Genomic DNA, 19680 nt, shown 5'->3' with positions numbered 1-19680 from the left:
CAGTTTCAAGAGGTCCCATTTATTAATTGTTCTTCTCAGTGTCTGTGCTACTGGTGTTATACTGAGGAAGTGACTTCCTGTGCCAGTTCATTACAGACTGCTTCCTACTTTCTTTTCTATCAAGTTCAGTGTAACTGGATTTATGTTGAGGTCTTTGATCCACTTGGACTTGAGTTTTGTGCATGACAGATATGGATCTATTTGCAATCTTCTGCATGTTGACATACAGTTATGCCAGCACCATTTGTTGAAGATGCTTTCATTTTTCTATGGTACAGTTGTGGCTTTTTTGTCGAAAATCATATGTTCATAGGTGTGTGGATTAATGTCAGGGTCTTCAATTCAATTCCATTGGTCCACATGTTGGTTTTTATGCCAGTACCAAGCTTTTTTTTTTTATTACTGTAGCTCTATAGTAGAGCTTGAGGTCGGGGATCATGATGTCTCCAGAGGCTGCTTTATTATACAGGATTCTATTAGCTATCCTAGGTTTTTTTGTTTTTCCATATAAAGTTAAGTATTATTCTTTCCAAGTCAGTGAAGAATTGTATTGGTATTTTGATGGAGATTGCATTGAATCTATATATTTCTTTTGGTAAGATTGTCATTTTTACTATGTTGATTCTACCTATCCATGAGCATGGGAGATCTTTCCATTATCTGATATCTTCTTCAATTTCTTTCTTCAGAGACTTAAAGTTCTTATTATACAGGTCTTTCACCTGCTTAGTTAGAGTTACCCCAAGGTATTTTATATTATTTGTGGCTATTTTAAAGGATGAGGTCTCTCTGATATTTTTCTCAGCCCCTTTTTCATTTGTATATAGGAGGGCTACTGATTTTTTTTTTAGTTAATCTTGAATCCTGCCACTTTACTGAAGGAGTTTATCAGTTGTAGGAGTTCCATGGTTGAATTTTTTGGGTCTCTTATGTATACTATCATATTGTCTGCAAATAATGAAAGTTTGATTTCTTCCTTTCCAATTCGTATCCCCTTGATCTCAATTTGTTGTCTTATTGCTCTAGCTAGAACTTCAAGTACTATATTGAATAAGTATGGAGAGAGTGGACAACCTTGTCTTGTTCCTCATTTTAGTGGAATTGCTTTGAGTTTCTCTCCATTTAATTTGATGTTGGCTGTTGGCTTGCTGTAAATTGTCTTTATTATGTTTAGGTATGTTTGTAGCTAGAGTTTTCCTGCCTTGTCCACAGTCAGAACAAATCTCTGTCACTCGCCAGTCCCACAGCCACTCAGACCCAACCAAGTAAGCACAGAGACTTATATTGCTTACAAACTGTATGGCCATGGCAGGCTTCTTGCTAACTGTTCTTACAGCTTAAATTAATCCATTTCTATAAATTTATACCTTGCCACATGGCTTGTGGCTTACCGGCATCTTCACATGCTGCTTGTCATGGCAGTGGCTGGCAGTGACTCCTTCCACCTTCCTGTTCTCTCCATTCTCCTCTCTGTTAGTCCCACCTATACTTCCTGTCTGGCCACTGTCCAATCAGTGTTTTATTTATTAACCAATCAGGGCAATTTGACACAAAGACCATCCCACAGCAGTATGTTCCTTGTATTCCTGATCTCTCCAAGACCTTTATCATGAAAGGTTGTTTGATTTTGTCAAAGGCTTTTTCAGCATCCAATGAGATGATCATGTGTTTTTGTTTTTCTTTCAGTTTCTTTATATGGTGTATTACATTGACAGATTTTCATATGTTGAACCATCCTTGCATCTTGGGATGAAGCCTACTTGGTCATGGTGGATAATTGTTTTAATGTGTTCTTGGATTCGGTTAGACAGTATTTTATTGAGTATTTTTGCATCAATGCTCATCAGGGATATTGGTCTGTAATTCACTTTCTTTGTTGCATCTTTGTGTGGTTTGGGTATCTGGGTAATTGTAGCCTCATAAAAAGAAATTGGTAATGTTCCTTCTGTTTCTATGGTGTGGAACAATTTGAAGAGTATTGGAATTAGCTCTTCTTTGAAACTCTGGTAGAATTCTGCACTGAAACCATCTGGTCCTGGGATTTTTTTGGTTGGGAGACTTTCAACAACCATTTCTATTTTTTGGGGGGTTATTGTTCTATTTAAATAGTTTATCTGGTCTTGATTTAACTTTGATATGGGGAACCTATCCAGAAAATCATCCATGTCTTTCAGATTTCCAATTTTGTGGAGTATAGGTTTTTGAAGTATGACCTGATGATTCTTAGGAATTCCTCATTGTCTACTGTTACGTCCCCCTTTTCATTTCTTATTTTGTTAATTTGGATGCTCTCTCTCTGCTTTTTGGTTAATTTGGATGAAGGCTTATCTATCTTGTTGATTTTCTCAAAGAACCAATGCTTTGTTTCATTGATTCTTTGTATTATTCTCTTTGTTTCTATTTTATGGATTTCAGCCCTCAATTTGATTATTTCCTGGCGTCTTTTTCTCCTGGGTGAGTACACTTCTTCTTTTTCTAGAGCTTTCATTTGTTCTGTGAAGTCACTAGTATGAGATTTCTCCAACTTCTTTATGTGGGCATTTAGAGCTATGAATCTTCCTCTTAGCACTGCTTTCATGGTGTCCCATAAGTTCAGGAATGTTGTACATTCATTTTCATTGTATTCTAGGAACTCTTTAATTTCTTTCTTTATTTCTTCCTTGACCCATTGGTGATTCAATTTGTCATTATTCAGTTTCCATGAGGTTGTATGCTTTGTGTAATTTTTGTTGTTGTTGAAGTCTAACTTTAAGCCATGGTTGTCTAATAAGACACAGGAGGTTATTTCATTTTTTTAATCTGTTGAGATTTGTTTTTGATCAAGCATGTGGTCAATTTTGGAGAAGGTTCCATGGGTTGCTGAAAAGAAAGTATATTCTTTTGTGTTAGCATGGAATATTCTGTCAATATCTATAAAGTTCTAATTAAGAACTAACTATTAAGAACTAATGTCTGTTAGTTCCCTTACTTCTCTGTTAAGTTTCTCTCTGGCAGACCTGTGAGAGTGGGGTGTTGAACTCTCCCACTACTAGTTTATGGGGTTTGATGTGTGATTTGAGCTTTAGTAATGTTTCTTTTATGAATGTAGATGCCCTTCTATTTAGGGCATAAATATTCAGAATTGAGACTTCATCTTGTCAGATTTTCCCTGTGATAAATATGTAGTGTCCTTCCTAATCTCTTTCAACTGATTTTAGTTTGAAGTCTATTTTATTGGATATCGCTATACCAGCTTACTTCTTAAATCTATTTGATTGGAATGACTTTTCCAAGCCTTTTATTCTGAGGTGTTGTCTGGCTTTGAAATTGAGGTATATTTCTTGTACACAGCAAATAGATGGATCTTGTTTTCATATCCATTCTATTAGCCTGTGTCTTTTTATAGGTGAATTGAGACCATTCATACTGATGGATATCAATGACTAGTTATTGTTATTTCCTGTTATTTTTTGGTGGTAGTGTTGTACATTGCCCTTCTTTGGTATTTTGGTATGGGACTATCTATTGCCTGTGTTTTCATTGGTGTATCTAACTTCCTTAGGTTGGATTTTTCCTTCAAGTGCTTTCTTTAGGGCTGGATTTGTGGAGAGATATTGTTTAAATCTGTTTTTATCATGGAATATTTTGTTTACTCTGTCTATGTTGCTTGAGAGTTTTGCTAGGTATAATAGTCTGGGTTGGCATCCATGGTCTCTTAGTATCTGCATAACATCTGTCCAGGACCTTCTGGCTTTTAGAGTCTCCATTAAAAAGTCAGGTGTTATTCTTATGGGTCTGCCTTTATATGTTACTTGGCCTTTTTCCTTTGCAGCTCTTAATATTTTTTTCTTTGTTCTGTATGTTTAGTGGTTTGATTATTATGTTGCAAAGGGAATTTTTTTGGTATACATTCTATTTGGTGTTCTATAACCTTCTTGTAACTTTATAGGCATTTCCTTCTTTAGGTTGGGAAATTTTTCTTTATGATTTTGTTGAATATATTTTCTGTGCCTTTGAGTTGGTTTTCTCCTTCTTCTATCCCTATTATTCTTAGGTTTGGTCTTTCCATGGTGTCCCAATTTTCCTGGACATTTTGGATCATGACTTTGTTGGTTTTAGTGTTTTCTTTGACTGATGAATTTATTTCTTCTGCTGTATCTTCATCGCCAGAGATCTGCTCTTCCATCTCTTGTATTTTGTTGGTTATACTTGCATCAGTAGTTCCTGTTCATTTACTCAGATTTTCTATTTCCAGCATTACCTCAATTTGTGTCTTCTTTATTGTCTCCATTTGAGATTTGAAATCTTGAATTGTTTCCCTCATTTGTTTAATTTTTTTCTCTTGGTTTTCAAGGGATTTACTGATTTCTTCCCATTTTTTTTTTGTTTGACTTTTCCTCGATTTCTTCAAGGGAATTTTTCATTTCCTCTTTTAAGATCTCTAATATCTTCTTAAAGTCATTTTTATGGTAGACATCTTCCATTCCTTCTGTGTTGGGATGTTCAGGTTTTGCTGATGTAGGTTCTGATGGAGCCATATTGGTTTTTATTTCGTTGACTGTATTTTTGCACTGGCATCTACCCATCTCTTTCTCCACTTGGTGCAAGCGGTGTCTGTGTCTGAGGGAGCCTCTCTTGGTCTGATTGATATTCTTGATCCAGTGGGAGTTCTTGGTCTAGTCGATGCTGATGGGCTTTTTGTCTCAGGGATCAGCTCTTAGTCCATCTGGTGCTAATGGGCTCTGTCTCAGGGAGTAGCTGCAGTCTTACTGTGTGGTAAATGGTGGTAGTCTGACCTGTCTGCAGGATGTCTGCCTGCCAACTGGCCTCTTAGTCCAGGCTTTATCTCAGAGAACAATTGCAGTCTCAGAGGGTGAGTGGGATTTGGGGGAGGTGGGGCTTGGGTTACAGAGTCTGATGGGGGATAGGTTTAGTCTGACCTGTGTGCAGCAGGTCTGCCTGCCAAATGGTCTGAAACTGGAACTGCAATGGGTGGGGGTGTAGGGACACAGGGTTGTGCCCCTGGGCTCAAAGTCTAGGGGCTGGAGTGTTCAGGTACGAGGATAAAGACTCACCTCTTAGTCCATCCGGGTGCTGGCGGGCTCTGTCTCATGGAACAGTTTCCTGAATCCAGTTTTGAATTGTTTTGAAATATCAAATAAAATCTAGAAGTTACAGAACAATTATTTTATTTCAGTAGAGCAAAGATGTGAATGAAATCTCAAGCTGGAAGTCTTTTCCTGTCACCAGCTAAGGATTGATGTGGATTTGAAAGCACCATTATACTTATTAAAGTAAGACAATAACATGTTGTTGCTACAATGGAAGCATAGCTGTCTTCAAAGATAAGACAATAAAAGGTATTTGTATGCTCTTTTCTTATCGCTTTAGTACATTTTGTCTATTTTAAGATAGCATGAACAGATTAAAAATGTGCTATGGTACACCAAAACTGTATTTCAAAATCAATAATATGTCCAGAATGCTGTGTCAGTGTTAGTATTTTATGTATTGTTGGTTTTTACTGTGTCACTGCTCATATGTATTTTTTATTGTCTTAATTTTGTGGTGAACTTCATACATGAGTGCTGCATTTACAATACTCCTATTACTCCCTGCCCCCTGAACTCCTCTCCTTCCCTCCCTCCCTCCTAAATTCATAATATCTTCTGTAATTATTATTACTTACATATACCACTCATTGATGAAGGAAATGTGGTTTTCCCTCTTAGAAGTCATTGCCCCCCTTTAATGCTTCATTATGCTTCATTAATGTTTCATATGGGTGAATCATATGGGATTTCCCGTGTCCATGGTGGCATATCAAATGTTGTCATTATTCAGGTCTTGTTCAGGCAAACATATTGTGGAGATTTCACCATTATATTTTTCCCTGTCATGTCTTGAAGACCCTATCTAGCCTCACTAATACTGGGCTTCTGACTCTTACACTCTTTCTAGCCCCTGTTTCTTAAATGTTCTCTGAGCCTTAGAGTTTGGGTTGTACAGCTTGTTGGGTTGTAGATGTATTAGTTGGGGCTGAGCATCCCAACATCAATGTTCTCTGCATTTTGACAAGTTGTATAATAGTTTCCATCTGTTTCCAAAAGAAGGTTCTTTGATAAGAGGTGAGATCTACAGTAATCTCTGGAGATGTTTTTCCTAGATGTAATAGTTTTCTTTGAACCATCCCTTGATTTAATATGTTGGCAATGATAATCTTTTTTGGGTTTGAATATCAACTCCATCCTTTGTTTAACCTTTGTGTCAGTTTATTATACACAGATTCATATCTGACACTGATTTATGCAGTATACTAGGTAGTACAGAAGAACAGCACCTAATAGGAGAGCATAGCATCACAATCACCTGTTGTTGGCATTCAGTACTTCTTCATTAATGTCCTTTCATATTCATTTCCTTCCTTTTCATCATAAAAATAGCAATGAAAGAACCCAAATTACAGTTTTATAATTGAGGAACAGAAATACCTTTCCAAATCAGCTCTTCCCTCTTACCTATGTATTGTTTTTCCTAATTTTTGATTTTGTATTCATTTAGTGTGGGAAATTGTTGAATGTAGTATAGTGCTTGTGTCAGGGAACAACTTATTGGAATCAATTCTTTCCTTATAACATGTAGGATCTAGAAAGATGTCGGGGTGTCAGACTTGATGGAAAGTGCTCTACCCACTGAAACACCTTCCCAGGCTTTACTTGTATATTCTAATTACTTAAAGCAGGATCCTTTCGACAATTAAGGCCAGACAACTTGGAGTCATCAATATTTCTTATTAATATTTCACATCTTGTCCAGGAGCTACACTTATTTTATATGGCTTCAAAATATGCAAATAATATGACTACTTCTCCACTTTTCTGACCTGAGACCTCATCAGTTCTCTAGAATCATCATAACATTTATTCTAGTGCAGCCTTCCTTCTGCACTTAATTCCTCCCAATGTCTATTCTCAGCACATCAGCCAGGTGATCACTTAAAATTATGCACAAGCTAATATCATTCTTCTACTCAAAATTCTCCTCTGGTTCCTCATCTCAATCAAAGTAATAATCAAATTCCTTAAAACAGATTTTAAGACCATTGCAGTTTTGACACAAATTTTCTTTGTATACATGCTCTAGTGATTTCCATTCTTTTTCTACCTAGAATCAGACACATTGGTCTACATGATATTTATTGTATAGACCAGTCAATCTTTTCTCTCAGAACATTTGTTCGGTCACAACAGCAACAACAGCAAAAAACAAACAAACAACAAAAAGTGTAACTAATACACTATCTCTGCTTCAGAAAAGCAGCTCTGTTGTTCTATTACCCAGTTAATTTCTATCTTATTGCCTACACATTTGCCACTACAGCAATAAAGAATATATTTATTCTTGTTCCACTTAATGTCTCTTATTTAATACTTAATACTAAATTGACAGTTATGTTTTCCTATTTTGTCAATATATTAATTTTGTGATTAATTTTTGTCCATTTCATACATCATGCATTTATGTCTTGTGTCATATTCCCCCTTACTACTGTCACTCATCCCTCTCCCACCTCTACTGTCCCCCTTTTCCTCCCAACTAGTCCCTCTTTTAGTTTCATATCTTTGTGTGTGTGTGTGTGTATGTGTGTGTGTTTGTGTGTGTGTGTGTGTATGTGTGTGTGTGTGTGTGTGTGTGTGTGTGTGTGTGTATGTTGGAATAGTTAAACATAGTAAGTACTCTTGCTTGCACTTGTATTGATATATTTGTCGATTTTCTTAGACTTTTTCTACTACAATTTCTCAGCTATATATTACCCTAACTAGTCTTCTTCTACACTAACACAGAAACACCCCATTTTAACAGCAGAGTTCAGATGCCTGCCATGAAAAAACTTTCTGCAAATATACTGTTGACTCACACTTGTTATTTTATTTAAGACTGCTCAAATGATTACCTTAGAGGCATATTTTGACCACATAATATCTAAGAAGTTACATAGGCACCAGGTGTGGTGATATTTTATTTGTACTTTAACAAATAAAGCTTACATGAAAATCAGAAGGACGAGCTAGCCACTAGTTAACCATAGAAGTCTGGATGTCTGTTCAGACAGGAAGTGATAGAACTGGGCAAAGAAGGAAAGTGATAAAGGAAGGTGGAAAGAGGAGCTCTCTCCCTTTCAGTGAATGATTTCTTGAGGTAAGAACTAGTGGCTTTTTGATTGGTATGTAAACTGGAACAAAATTTCTTAAAATATTGAACTAGTGGCTTGCTGCTCTGCCTCTATGATCTTTCAACTTTTAACCTAATATCTGGCCCTGGGTTTTTTTATTAATAAGACTGTTTAGCGATTTGTATTACAACTAGGTCGTTTAACTTTGTTTTCTTCATACCTGTAACTTTGTTTTCTTTATGACACCCTACCACTATGTAATGAGTATTATTTTGTATTATCAGTGTGAGTTACCATAATGTTAGCCTTTCAAGGCAAGGGCTTCTTATTCTTTGACTGAACAAATAAATAAAGGTGTAACAGTTCAGATTTAAATGCCCCTACTTTTTTCACAAAACTTACTTTACATTTCTTTTTATTCTGAATATAATGTTTTCTTCCCTTTGTAATACGGGCTTTTTTTATCTTTATTTTTCTCTTTGCAATGATCAACATGAAACTGTGATTACTAGGCAAGTGATACACCATGGATCCACATCTCAGTATTTTAGTCAATCTCTTTCTATTATGATCATCTTAATGATCCTGTGAGAGAGGACTATAAAAGCTAGTAATATTTATAATTGAGAAAAACATGTTAAACTGCTTATCTCTGGTGACCAAGTTCAGGTGACCTATAATGGAGGCAGGAATTTATATCTGACCAGTAGAATAGATCTGCTTTATTATTCTCACAATTTGCATTGTGTAAATCTCTGAATGTATCTATTCATGTTTCACTTAATGCTCTTTAAAATAGATGAAAGCAAGAAGCACCCTCACCTGTACTTACCTGAAGATATGTGTCCATTTTCTTTAATTTTTCTACTATAATTTTTATTCACTTATTATAATGTTTATTCTCATCTAAACTTATTCAAAAATGCCTCCTTTTAAAAATGCAATTTAGATGTAAGCTCAGTATTTTGATTTGTTACTAGCTACCCACAAAACTATTAGCTTAGCAATCCAAGATCTCATTTACTTTTTGTTGTGGGTTCTTATAAAGGATATTAAACAAACAACTGGAGAAATACACTGAATGCTGCCAATGACTTTGCGCTAAAGTCAATTCTGTGAAATCAGTCAAATGTCCTTTCATCAGGCAGGTTTTCCTCCATATCAACTTACTATAATTAATTGAAAACCTATTTATACTTTTTCTTTCACAAAAGGCCAAGAAATGATCGAATGTATTTAACGGAAGCAATATAAATGTAAAACTTTCATTTATCTTTTGTAAGATTGATCATATTCATTTTGTTCAACTTAACAATCCAGGGTGTTTGAATCAGTAAAGATTTTAATTTAAACATTATTTCATTCTATAAATCATTATTAAATCACCTGTGAAATAACAAAAGCTTCTTTAATATCATTTGCTAAACCAAGATATGTAAGCTGATTGTATTTGGTTTATTTAACTTCATTCATAATATAGTTGATCTTATTTCTTAAGTCAGATTTATAACCCTGGGATATTTTTTCCTTTTTTCTTCTTTCCTTCTAAATATATATACTACTCTTCTCATTTTCATAAAATGATAAAGACTATTTCTTTTTTCATATTATCTTCTAAAAATAAATATGGCTTAACAGTTTAGTTTTTAAGTTTAACTTTAGTTTTATGTTAAATGTTAGTCTCCAATCAGTAAATAACCAATTATAAAACCAAATCACACACACACACACACACACACACACACACACACACATATATATATATATATATATTTCTGCACAGCCACAACATAAACCATAGCTTCAGCTGTACTGTAACTACATCATATCTCCAATTTCTAGAACAGGTCAGTGGCTTAAACACATTAATAACTAAGTACTAATACATCCAAAAGTATATTTATATATATTGCTTTGAGTTGTATTCTCAATGCTGTATACACTGACTATCAAGTATGTAGAATGCCAACAATGAATGTTTACAATGAATAGATCAAGGCAGAAGAAGCATGTGTAAACACCTTCATCAGGAGCTAAGAACCAGAATTCCAGTCCACATCTGTACATCTGTAACTCACTCAGTATTATAGAACTTGTTTCTTATGTTCAAATTTCTGGGTTTGTACCCAGTACCACAACAAAATCCACCAACCACTGACTAAGCACTTAGTGGGAGGTTACATGCCAGGTGATAGTCTTGGAACAGGAATGATATTGTAAAACAAGAGTGACAAAATCATTTCCATTAAATAAGTTACTCTCATGCAACAGAGACCAAAGCATCAAACCAAAAATTAATAATATTACCTCACATAAAAAAATTGTGCTCATGAAGAAAACAGAGCTGTGCACTTTTCTTAATTTGACACAAGTTGACATGGAGGATCCTCCACAATGAGTTTACTCTAAAAAGCAATTAATCATAGGTCTTAAAGACTACTTCTCAGCCTTTAAAATGCTTTACAAACCACTCAACTAGGAATCTGAACTTCTTGTTAAAGATTGTTATACCAGAAAAAAAGTGTGTTTACTTGAAAACTTACAAGTTTAACTATTTGAAATAAATTTTGGTGTAAAAATGAGTAGTTACATATAGGTTTTCCTGGGTTACAGTGGACTTCAAACTAATGACTAGAAAACAGAAATTTGACACAGACACACACAGGCAAGATGTACTTTATAACACAGAGAATACCAGATGGTGGATGACTAGAGCAGAATGAAGAATTGTGACTGAGTCAAGAAATGCCAAGAAGATCACTGATAATCACAAGAATTAGGGACAAGGAAAGAATAAATGTTCTGTAGGGCCTACAGAGGTAACACAACCTTATCCATGCCTAAATTTTGGACATCACACCTTCAAAGCCAGGAGGAACTATGTTTCTGCTACCTCAGGGTATGGTACTTCATTTTGACAGTGCTATCAAATAAGTTAAGTTGCCACAATTCTAGAAGTACTTTCTTAGTGTGTATGTACTTACTATTCATTTAGATACAGCTCTTTAGTTTAAAAGGCTATGGAGACTGTCCTCTACTTCTGTTTTGGTGCTTTTCAAGTCCATAGTTTTCTTTGATAAACTCTATGTCTGGCTTTGATGGACCTACCATGATGTAAAAATGGGTATTTAAATAATACTAAATTAAATTCTAAAAGTATATATGAATACATTTTGTTCTATTACTTGTATTCTTATGATCAAATGAAGTGGAATTTTAGTGAGAATTATTATTCCATAACCCTATTAGAGACTTATCCAAACCATATAAATATAAGAGAGAAGCACGATGGAATCTAGGTTTTGAGATTTCAGATATCTCACTTGGATATATGTAATGGAAACTGTTTCACTGTATGATTTTAGTGAAAAATAGCATTTAGTGAAAAATAGCATCTACACATGACAGAATCATGAGCTCAGAGCAACTGTGATTGTGTGCACAAGATCAACCAGTCCACATTTTAAACTTCAGGTGGGAGAAGCTACTGACAGTTGGTAGCTTCTACAGGAGGGAGAGTCAGTTTTCTTTAAGGACATGATTCCTGGTGGATTGAACACACTACAGGGGATGGCCCCATACCTGGAAGAATATGGGCAGTGCAAATTGGACTGTGTGGCTTATTTTTAAAAGTGAGAAATAATTTGGAGGGGGGAGTAGGGGGGATTCAGAAGGATTTGGAGGGTAAGAGGGGGGAGAATATAATCAATATGTATCTAATAAGAAATTTTCAAAGAACAAATGCAAAATACTATATCAGAAAAAATAAAATGGCCGATATTGAAAAGTGATAAAACTAATTGCAGTCAATCTTTATTTCATTTCATCCAAATTAAAAAAAAAATTCATTTGAGTTTAACCTACTTTTTAAGTTCTTATAACAATAATTAATTTATCCCTATAATTTGTTTGAGTGATTAAGACATACATTTTATATTCACTTAATCCAGACTTTGGGATCTGCTATCCCACTTATTGCTTTAAATAAGTGGACCAGCAACTAGTCTAGAACTCTTTTTATACCATGTTCAATTTTCTTTCTAATAGTATTTAACCCATCCCTCAATATCTTCTTTCCAAATATGTGAGGTAGACAGGAAAAATAAAGCTCAAATTTCTTTTCTAAATCATATAACTCACAGGTGGCAACTCCACCATCCTCAGCTCTGTCTGAGCACTGCCATCTAGCAGCCAATGTGAACTATTCACCAGCAAGCAAGAGCCCCTCCATCAGCTCCAAATGCACTGCTACACTTGAGACTGTCACTTGTACTGATGAACCTCCCCACACCCTCCAGCCTTTCAGAGAAGTCCCAAATGAGAAAGGAGTCTCCATGTGCATATAAATAATTCTTTATGCCCTTCCCCCATGCAATGGGGGATGGAACAGGGGGGAAGTCCCCTGCCCTCATGCAGGGAATGGGAGGTCAATGTTTACTAGTCTTATTGCCAGATGCCCTGTGGCCATGGTGTGGGGAATGGGGCTCTACAGCCCCTGTTTTTCTGGTATTGGTCTCCATTTACCAAGTAACCATGGTGGATCCAGGGGACTGGAGGCCCTAGAGCTGAGGTAAAGATGGTTCTTTCCAAGAAGACAAGATGTTCTCCTGCTTGCCTGCTGGCCATCCTCAAGATGAGTATGAGGTGGTGTCAGTGGGAGCTGGAATGTCATCCAGGTGTCTCTACCCTGTGGGTAGTAGAGGCCAGCCAATATCTCCAAGCTTGAGGCTGTCCACAGAGATCCTCAGTGGTGGGGCCACTGTGCCCCAAACAACTTGTTTAGGTCGTTACCTTCAGCAGCCAGGAGAACTCATCTCTGGCTAATGCTCTAACTTGAGTTCCCTGCCCCTGGAGTCCAGGTCAAACTGGGGTGACCCTCATGACAACCTCTCAAGCAGAATGAGAGCTAATATAATTCTTGACTGTATATATTGTATATACTTATTGGATATACTTTTTCTTATATTTGTTATAACTTTTTAAAAAAATTTTAAACAAAAAAGGGGAAAATGTGGTTGATATGTTGTGCACTCCAATAAACTTATCTGAGGGTCAGAGAACAGAACAGCCACTATATTATACATAGAGATTCGGCAGTGGTAGCACACACTTTAATCTTAGCATTGTGGAGACAGAGATCCAGCTGGATATCTGTGAGTTCAAGGCCACATTGGAAACAGAGACAGGTATGGTGGCATACACCTTTAATTCCAGGACTTGATGTCTCATGTCTTGCTTAGGAAAGACATATGCCTTTAATCCCAGGAAGTGATGGCAGGAAGCAGAAAGGTATATAAGGCATGAGGACCAGGAAATTTTAGACTTTAAGCTTTTAGGCTTTTTAGCAGCAGTTCAACTGAGAGCCATTCAGATGAGGACTCAGGGGCTTCCAGTTTGAAGAAACAAGCTCAACTGAGAAGTTGGCAAGGTGAGGTGGCTGTGGCTTGTTTTGCTTCTCTGATCTTTCAGAATTCACCCCAACATCTGGCCCCAAGTTTTTTTTAAGGCCTTTTAGCAATTCATCTACAGCTGGTAGTCTCTAACCAGGCAGGGATCTGTTACCTGATCTAACCACTACAAGCACGGAACTAGAAGGGCACCTAGCGTGGACACCTTTCTCTCTGGTTTCTCTCTATTCATCACAGAATGAACATGTTTCTAGCAGTTGCCACATGAACTGCCTGGCCTACAGGCTCCCAACATGGCCACTGTATTCAGGCAGTCACCTGACAAGGGGTCAGGCAGTTCCTGAGGGGTTTGCACAGGCTCTGCAGAAACTCACCAGCAGCTGCTCATGGGTCTTAGGTTTTGGTCACTCAAGTAGCCCCAGTAGGGGTACATGGGGTTCAGATCCACAGAGTTGGGCACCAGATAAAGTGATAAATCCATGGGAGTCTGTTTAAGAAGTATTAGGAAAATTTATTGAGGTAAATTGATGAAATACACTCACGAATACAGAATGGAGTAGACAGCTAGAGTCATCCTCCGATCTGACTGCAGCAAATCCACCTTGCAGGGAGGAGCAGAAAGAAAGGGCATATGTCCCTTCTCCCTCTCCTTTTAAGAGGTTCATGAACAATGGCAGGAAGCACCACCTCCTTTGGGCACTATAACCCAAAATCTTAGGTGGAGAAAATACCACCGCAGTTGGGTCTTGAGGGTGGTGGTGGCGCACACCTTTAATCCCAGCACTCAGGAGGCAGAGGCAGGTGGATCTTTGTGAGTTCGAGGCCAGCCTGGTCTACAGAGCAAGATCCAGGAAAAGGTGCGAAGCTACACAGAGAAACCCTGTCTCAAAAAACCAAAAAAAAAAAAAAAAAAAAAAAGATTGCCATTTTTATTATATTGGTTCTACCTGTGAATGAGCATGGGAGAGTATTTTATGTTATTTGTAGCTATTGTAAAGGGTAATGTTTCTCTAATTTCTTTCTTGGCCCATTTATCAATTGTATGTAGGATGGCTACTGATTTTTTTGAATTAGTCTTGTGTCCTACCACAGTATTAAAGATGTTAATCAGCTCTACAATTACTCTGGTAGAACTTGTGCGGTCACTTACATACACCATCCTATAATCTGCAAATAGCAAAAGTTTGACTTCTACCTCTCCAATTTGTGTGTCCTTGACCTATTTTTGTTGTCTTACTGCTGTAGCTAGAACTTCAAGTACTATATTGAATAGATATGGGGAGAGTGGACAGCCTTGTCTTGTTCCTGATTTTAGTGGAATCACTTGGAGTTTCCCTCCATTTAATTTGATGTTGGCTGTTGGCTTGGTGTAAATTGCTTTTATTATGTCTAGGTATGTTTCTTGTTTTCCTGATCTCTCCAAGACCTTTATCATGAAAGGGTGTTGGATTTTGTTGAAGGCTTTTTCACCATCTAATGGGATGATCATATGGAGTTTTTTCTTTCACTTAGTTTATATCGTGGATTACATTGACAGATTTTTGTATGTTGAGCCATTCCTGCATTTCTGGAATGAAGCCTACTTAATCATGATAGATGATTTTTTGATGAGTTCTTGCATTCTGTTTCCAAGTATTTTATTGAGTATTTTTGCATCAATATTCATGAGGGAGACTGGTCTGTGATCCTCTTTCTTTGTTGCACCTTTGATTTGTTTGGGTGTCAGGGTAACTATAGCCTCATACAAAGAACTTGGCAATGTTCCTTCTGTTTCTATTGTGTCAAACAGATTGAAGAGAATTAATATTAGTTCTTTGAAATTCTTGTAGAATTCTGCACTGAAACCATCTTGCCCTGGGATTTTTTTGTTGTTGTTGTTATTTGTTTTGCTTTTGTTTTTTGTTTTGGTCAGGAGAGTTTTAATGACCATTTCTATTTCCTTATGGGTTATAGGTCTAATTAAATTTTTCATCTGGTCTTGATTTAACTTGAATATGTGGTATTTATCCAGAAAATTATCCATTTCTTTTATATTTCCACTTTTGTGGAGTACAGGTTTCTGGATGATGACCTGATGATTATGTCTCCCTTTGGTTTCTGATATTGTTAATTTGGATATCTCTGCCTTTTGGTTAGGTTGGATAAGGGTTAGTCTATCTTGTTTATTTTCTCAAAGAACCAACTTGTTGTTTCATTGATTCTTTGCATTTTTCTCTTTGTTTTTATTTTCTTGATTTCAGCCTTCGATTATTTCCTGGCATATATTCCTCCAGAGTGAGTTTGTTTGTTTTTGTTCTAGAGAGCTTTCAGACATGCTGTTAAGTCACTAGGATGCGATTTCTCCAACTTATTTATGGAGGCATTTAATGCTATGAACTTTCCTCTTAACACTGCTTTCATAGTGTCCCATAAGATTGAGTATGTTATACATTCATTTCCATTTAATTCTAGGAAGTCTTTAATTTCTTTCTTTATTCATTTCTTAATACACTGGTGATTCAGCTGAGCATTATTCAGTTTTCATGAGTTTGTAGACTTTCTATAATTTGTGTTGTTGTTGAATTCTAATTTTGAGCCATGGTGATATAATAAAATGTAGGGAGTTATTCCAATTTTTTTTTGTATCTTTTGAGATTTGTCTTGCAACCTAGTATGTGGTCAATTTTAGAGAAAGTTCCATGGAATGCTGAGAAGAAGGTATATTCTTTTGTGTTTGGGTGGAATGTTCTGTAGATGTCTATTAAGTCCATTTGAATCATAACATGTTAGTTCCCTTATTTGTCTCTTAAGTTTCTGTATTTATTTTGGATTTCCTGGTGTGGGATTATCTATTGTTTGTGTTTTCATGGGAACTTCTAACTTCCTTAGGTTGGATTTTTCCTTCTAGTGCAGTGCTGGATTTGTGGATAGGTATTGTTTAAATCTGCTTTTGTCATGAAGTACCTTGTTTACTTCTGTAGCTGGAGAGAAACTCCAGAAACTCAGAAACCCACCAAGCCCCGGCAGACCCGCAGCCCACTTATAAGATAAACACACAGACTCTTACATTATTTAAACTGTTTGGCCTAATGACTCAGGCTTCTTGTTATCTAATTCTTCTATCTTAAATTAACCCATTTCTATAAATCTATACCTTGCCACAAGGCTCGTGGCTTAACAGTATCTTACATGTTGGTACTCATGGCAGTGGCTGGCAGCGTCTCCTTCAGCCTTCCGCTTCCCAGAATTCTCCTCTCTCCTTGTCCCACCTATACTTCCTGCCTGGCCACTGGCCAATCAGTGTTTTATTTATACAGAACAATATCCACAGCATACTTCGTCTATGGAGATTGAAAGTTTTACTGGGTATAGTTGTCCCAGCTGGCATCTGTGTCTGCATAATGTCTGTCCAGGATGTTTAGGCTTTCATAGTCTCCATTGAGAAGTCAGGTGTTATTCTGTTGGGTCTGCCTTTATAAATTATTTGGCCCTTTATCTTTGTAGCTCTTAATATTTTTTTTTCTTTTTTCTGTATGTTTAGTGGTTTGATTATTATGTGTTGAGGGCACTTTTGGTGGGTCTCGTCTATTTCTGTTAAGCTTATTGTGTACTCATAGGCATTTCCTTCTTTAGGTTGGGAAAGTTTTCTTCTATGATTTGGTTGAATATATTTTCTATGTCTTTGAGCTGGCATTTTTCTCCTATCTGTATATTTCTTAGGTTTGGTCTTTTCATGGTGTCCTAGATTTCCTGGATGTTTTGTGTTATGATTTTGTTAGCTTTAATGTTTTCTTTGACTGGCAAATCTATTTCCTCTATGTAGCTGGAGTTTTCCTGTGTCCACCCAGCTCCTGCAGCCATTCAGACCCAAGGAAACACAAAGAGACTTATATTATTTATAAACTGTTTGGTTGTGGCAGGCTTCTAGCTATCTAGTTCTTATATCTTAAATTAACACATTTCTATTAATCCATAAGTTGCCACATGGTTTGTGGCTTACTACTACTTTACATTTTGCTTCTCATGGCAGTAGAAGCTGGCATGATCTCCTGACTCAGCATTCCACTACCCAGAATTCCCCTCTCTGCTTATCCCACCTACTACACTTCCTGTCTGGCTACTGGCCAATCAGCATTTTATTCATCAATCAATCAGAGCAACACATTCACAGAATACAGAAAGACATCCCCAGCACCTCTATGTATCTTCAATTACAGAGATTCTCTCTACCATCTCTTGCATTCTATTGGTAATGCTTGCATCTGTAGTTCCTGTTTGTTTACTCAGGTTTTCCATTTCCAGCATTTCTTCAGTTTGTGTCTTTATTGCCTCTATTTCAAATTTCAAGTCTTGAACTGTTTCCTTCACCTATTTGATTGCTTTTTCTTGGTTTTCTTGTCTTTCTTTAAGGGATTTATTGATTTCTTCCAATTTTTTGTTTGTCTTTCCTCTGATTTTTTAAGGGATTTTTTTTATTTCCTCTTTAAAGGCCATTATCATCTTCATAAAGTTATTTTTGATGTCATTTTCTTCTGCTTATTCTACATTGGGATGTTTATGTATTGCTCTTTTAGAACTACTAGGTTCTGGTGGCACCATATTGCTCTTTATGTTGTTGAATATATTCTTGCACTGGCATATACCCATCTCTCCTCCAATTAGTGCAAGTGGTGTCTTTAACTCAGGGAGCTGCTCTTGGTCCAAATGGTACTGGCACTGTTTTCATCTCTGTTTGCTGCTGGGGTCTCAGGAGATAGGTTTGTTTGGGGAACAGAGTGGAACTTGTAGATTATGGGATCTGATGAGGGATAGTGGAGGGAAGGCCTACCCACAGGAATTGTGCCTGCTGGCCTGCAACTAGGGCTTTAATGGGTGAGGGTGTGGGGCACAGATTGTGCCTCAGGGCTCAGGTCCTAGAGACTGTGGTGCTCGGCTGGGAGAACAGTCACTCAACTGTTGATCAAATCAGAGCTGGCAGAGTTTGTGTCTCAGGGAGCCTCTGAGGTCTTGTGAGATGTGTAGCTTTGGGGGATAGAATTGGACTTGTAGATAACTGGTTCCAATGGGGTGTGGTGGTGGACAGGCCTGGCAGCTTCAGTCTTACCTGCTAGCCTGCAACTGGGGCTGCAATCCATCATTTATTTCTATAGTCACTGCCTTTGATCATTACCATCTTTTTCCTACATGGCCCTATTGGTTTAAATATTAAGGCAACTCCACATAGTTAAAAGGGAGGTTTATTTTGTGGGGTAACTTACAATTGAAGGGATAGGTTACAGGGTCTGGGAAAGGTGTAGCGCAGTCCAGTGGTGTTCTCTGGAGAATTCTGCTTAGTCTACCTCCAGTGTTCAGGGTCCAGGAACCAAGAGAGATGACCTATCCAGATCTTAGGTCTTCAGTGTCCTCTCTCGGCTCCTGTAGGTGTGACAGTTACTGAAGCCTCAATGGGGGTGGTATTTCCAGGTCAAAGCTGAAGTGGCTACCCACAACATCTCCCCTTTTTGTCTAAATAAGAAGGTTCTAACCTAATACAAGACTATATACAAAGGAATGATTATCAAATAATGTCCAGGTGTAATAAGGGATAATGACCTAGATAAGATGGAACTACAACCAATGCAAACAATATCAAACAAAAGACACATATTAAAATCCAGAGAAGTCTGGAGCATCAGTAAATGGCATATTAAAAAGATCATTTCAAAAGGTGTCTTATCCTAAAGAACATAAATCTAATATTTAATAAGTTTTTTTCTCAGATATTATATATATATATATATATATATATATATATATATATATATATATATATACTAAGTTGTAACTATAACTGCTAGTTTTTAATCCCATCAAAGTCCTGAGAAGGAATATAATGATGTCCAAGAAGTAGAAGATGGATGCAAGCAACTTCCATGAGTCTTGTAAGAGGAGACAGACAGCTGGCAGCCTGGACAGTCACCTAATGTTTCTCAGTATTCTTGGTGTATTCAAACTGGCTACAGGCCTAGCATATCTGACAGACCATTTTCAGAAGCAAGAATTCTGAAAGACAATCTTATCCTGTCTTGGCAGAGTTCAGAAGTCACTTTTTCTTTTGTCCTGCTTGTCCAGAAGGGCAGCAATTGTACAGTCAGCAGTTAA

Source organism: Peromyscus eremicus, chromosome X (genome assembly GCF_949786415.1).
Source record: "Peromyscus eremicus chromosome X, PerEre_H2_v1, whole genome shotgun sequence".
NCBI classification, from domain to species: domain Eukaryota; kingdom Metazoa; phylum Chordata; class Mammalia; order Rodentia; family Cricetidae; genus Peromyscus; species Peromyscus eremicus.
This window is presented reverse-complemented; position numbering follows the sequence as displayed.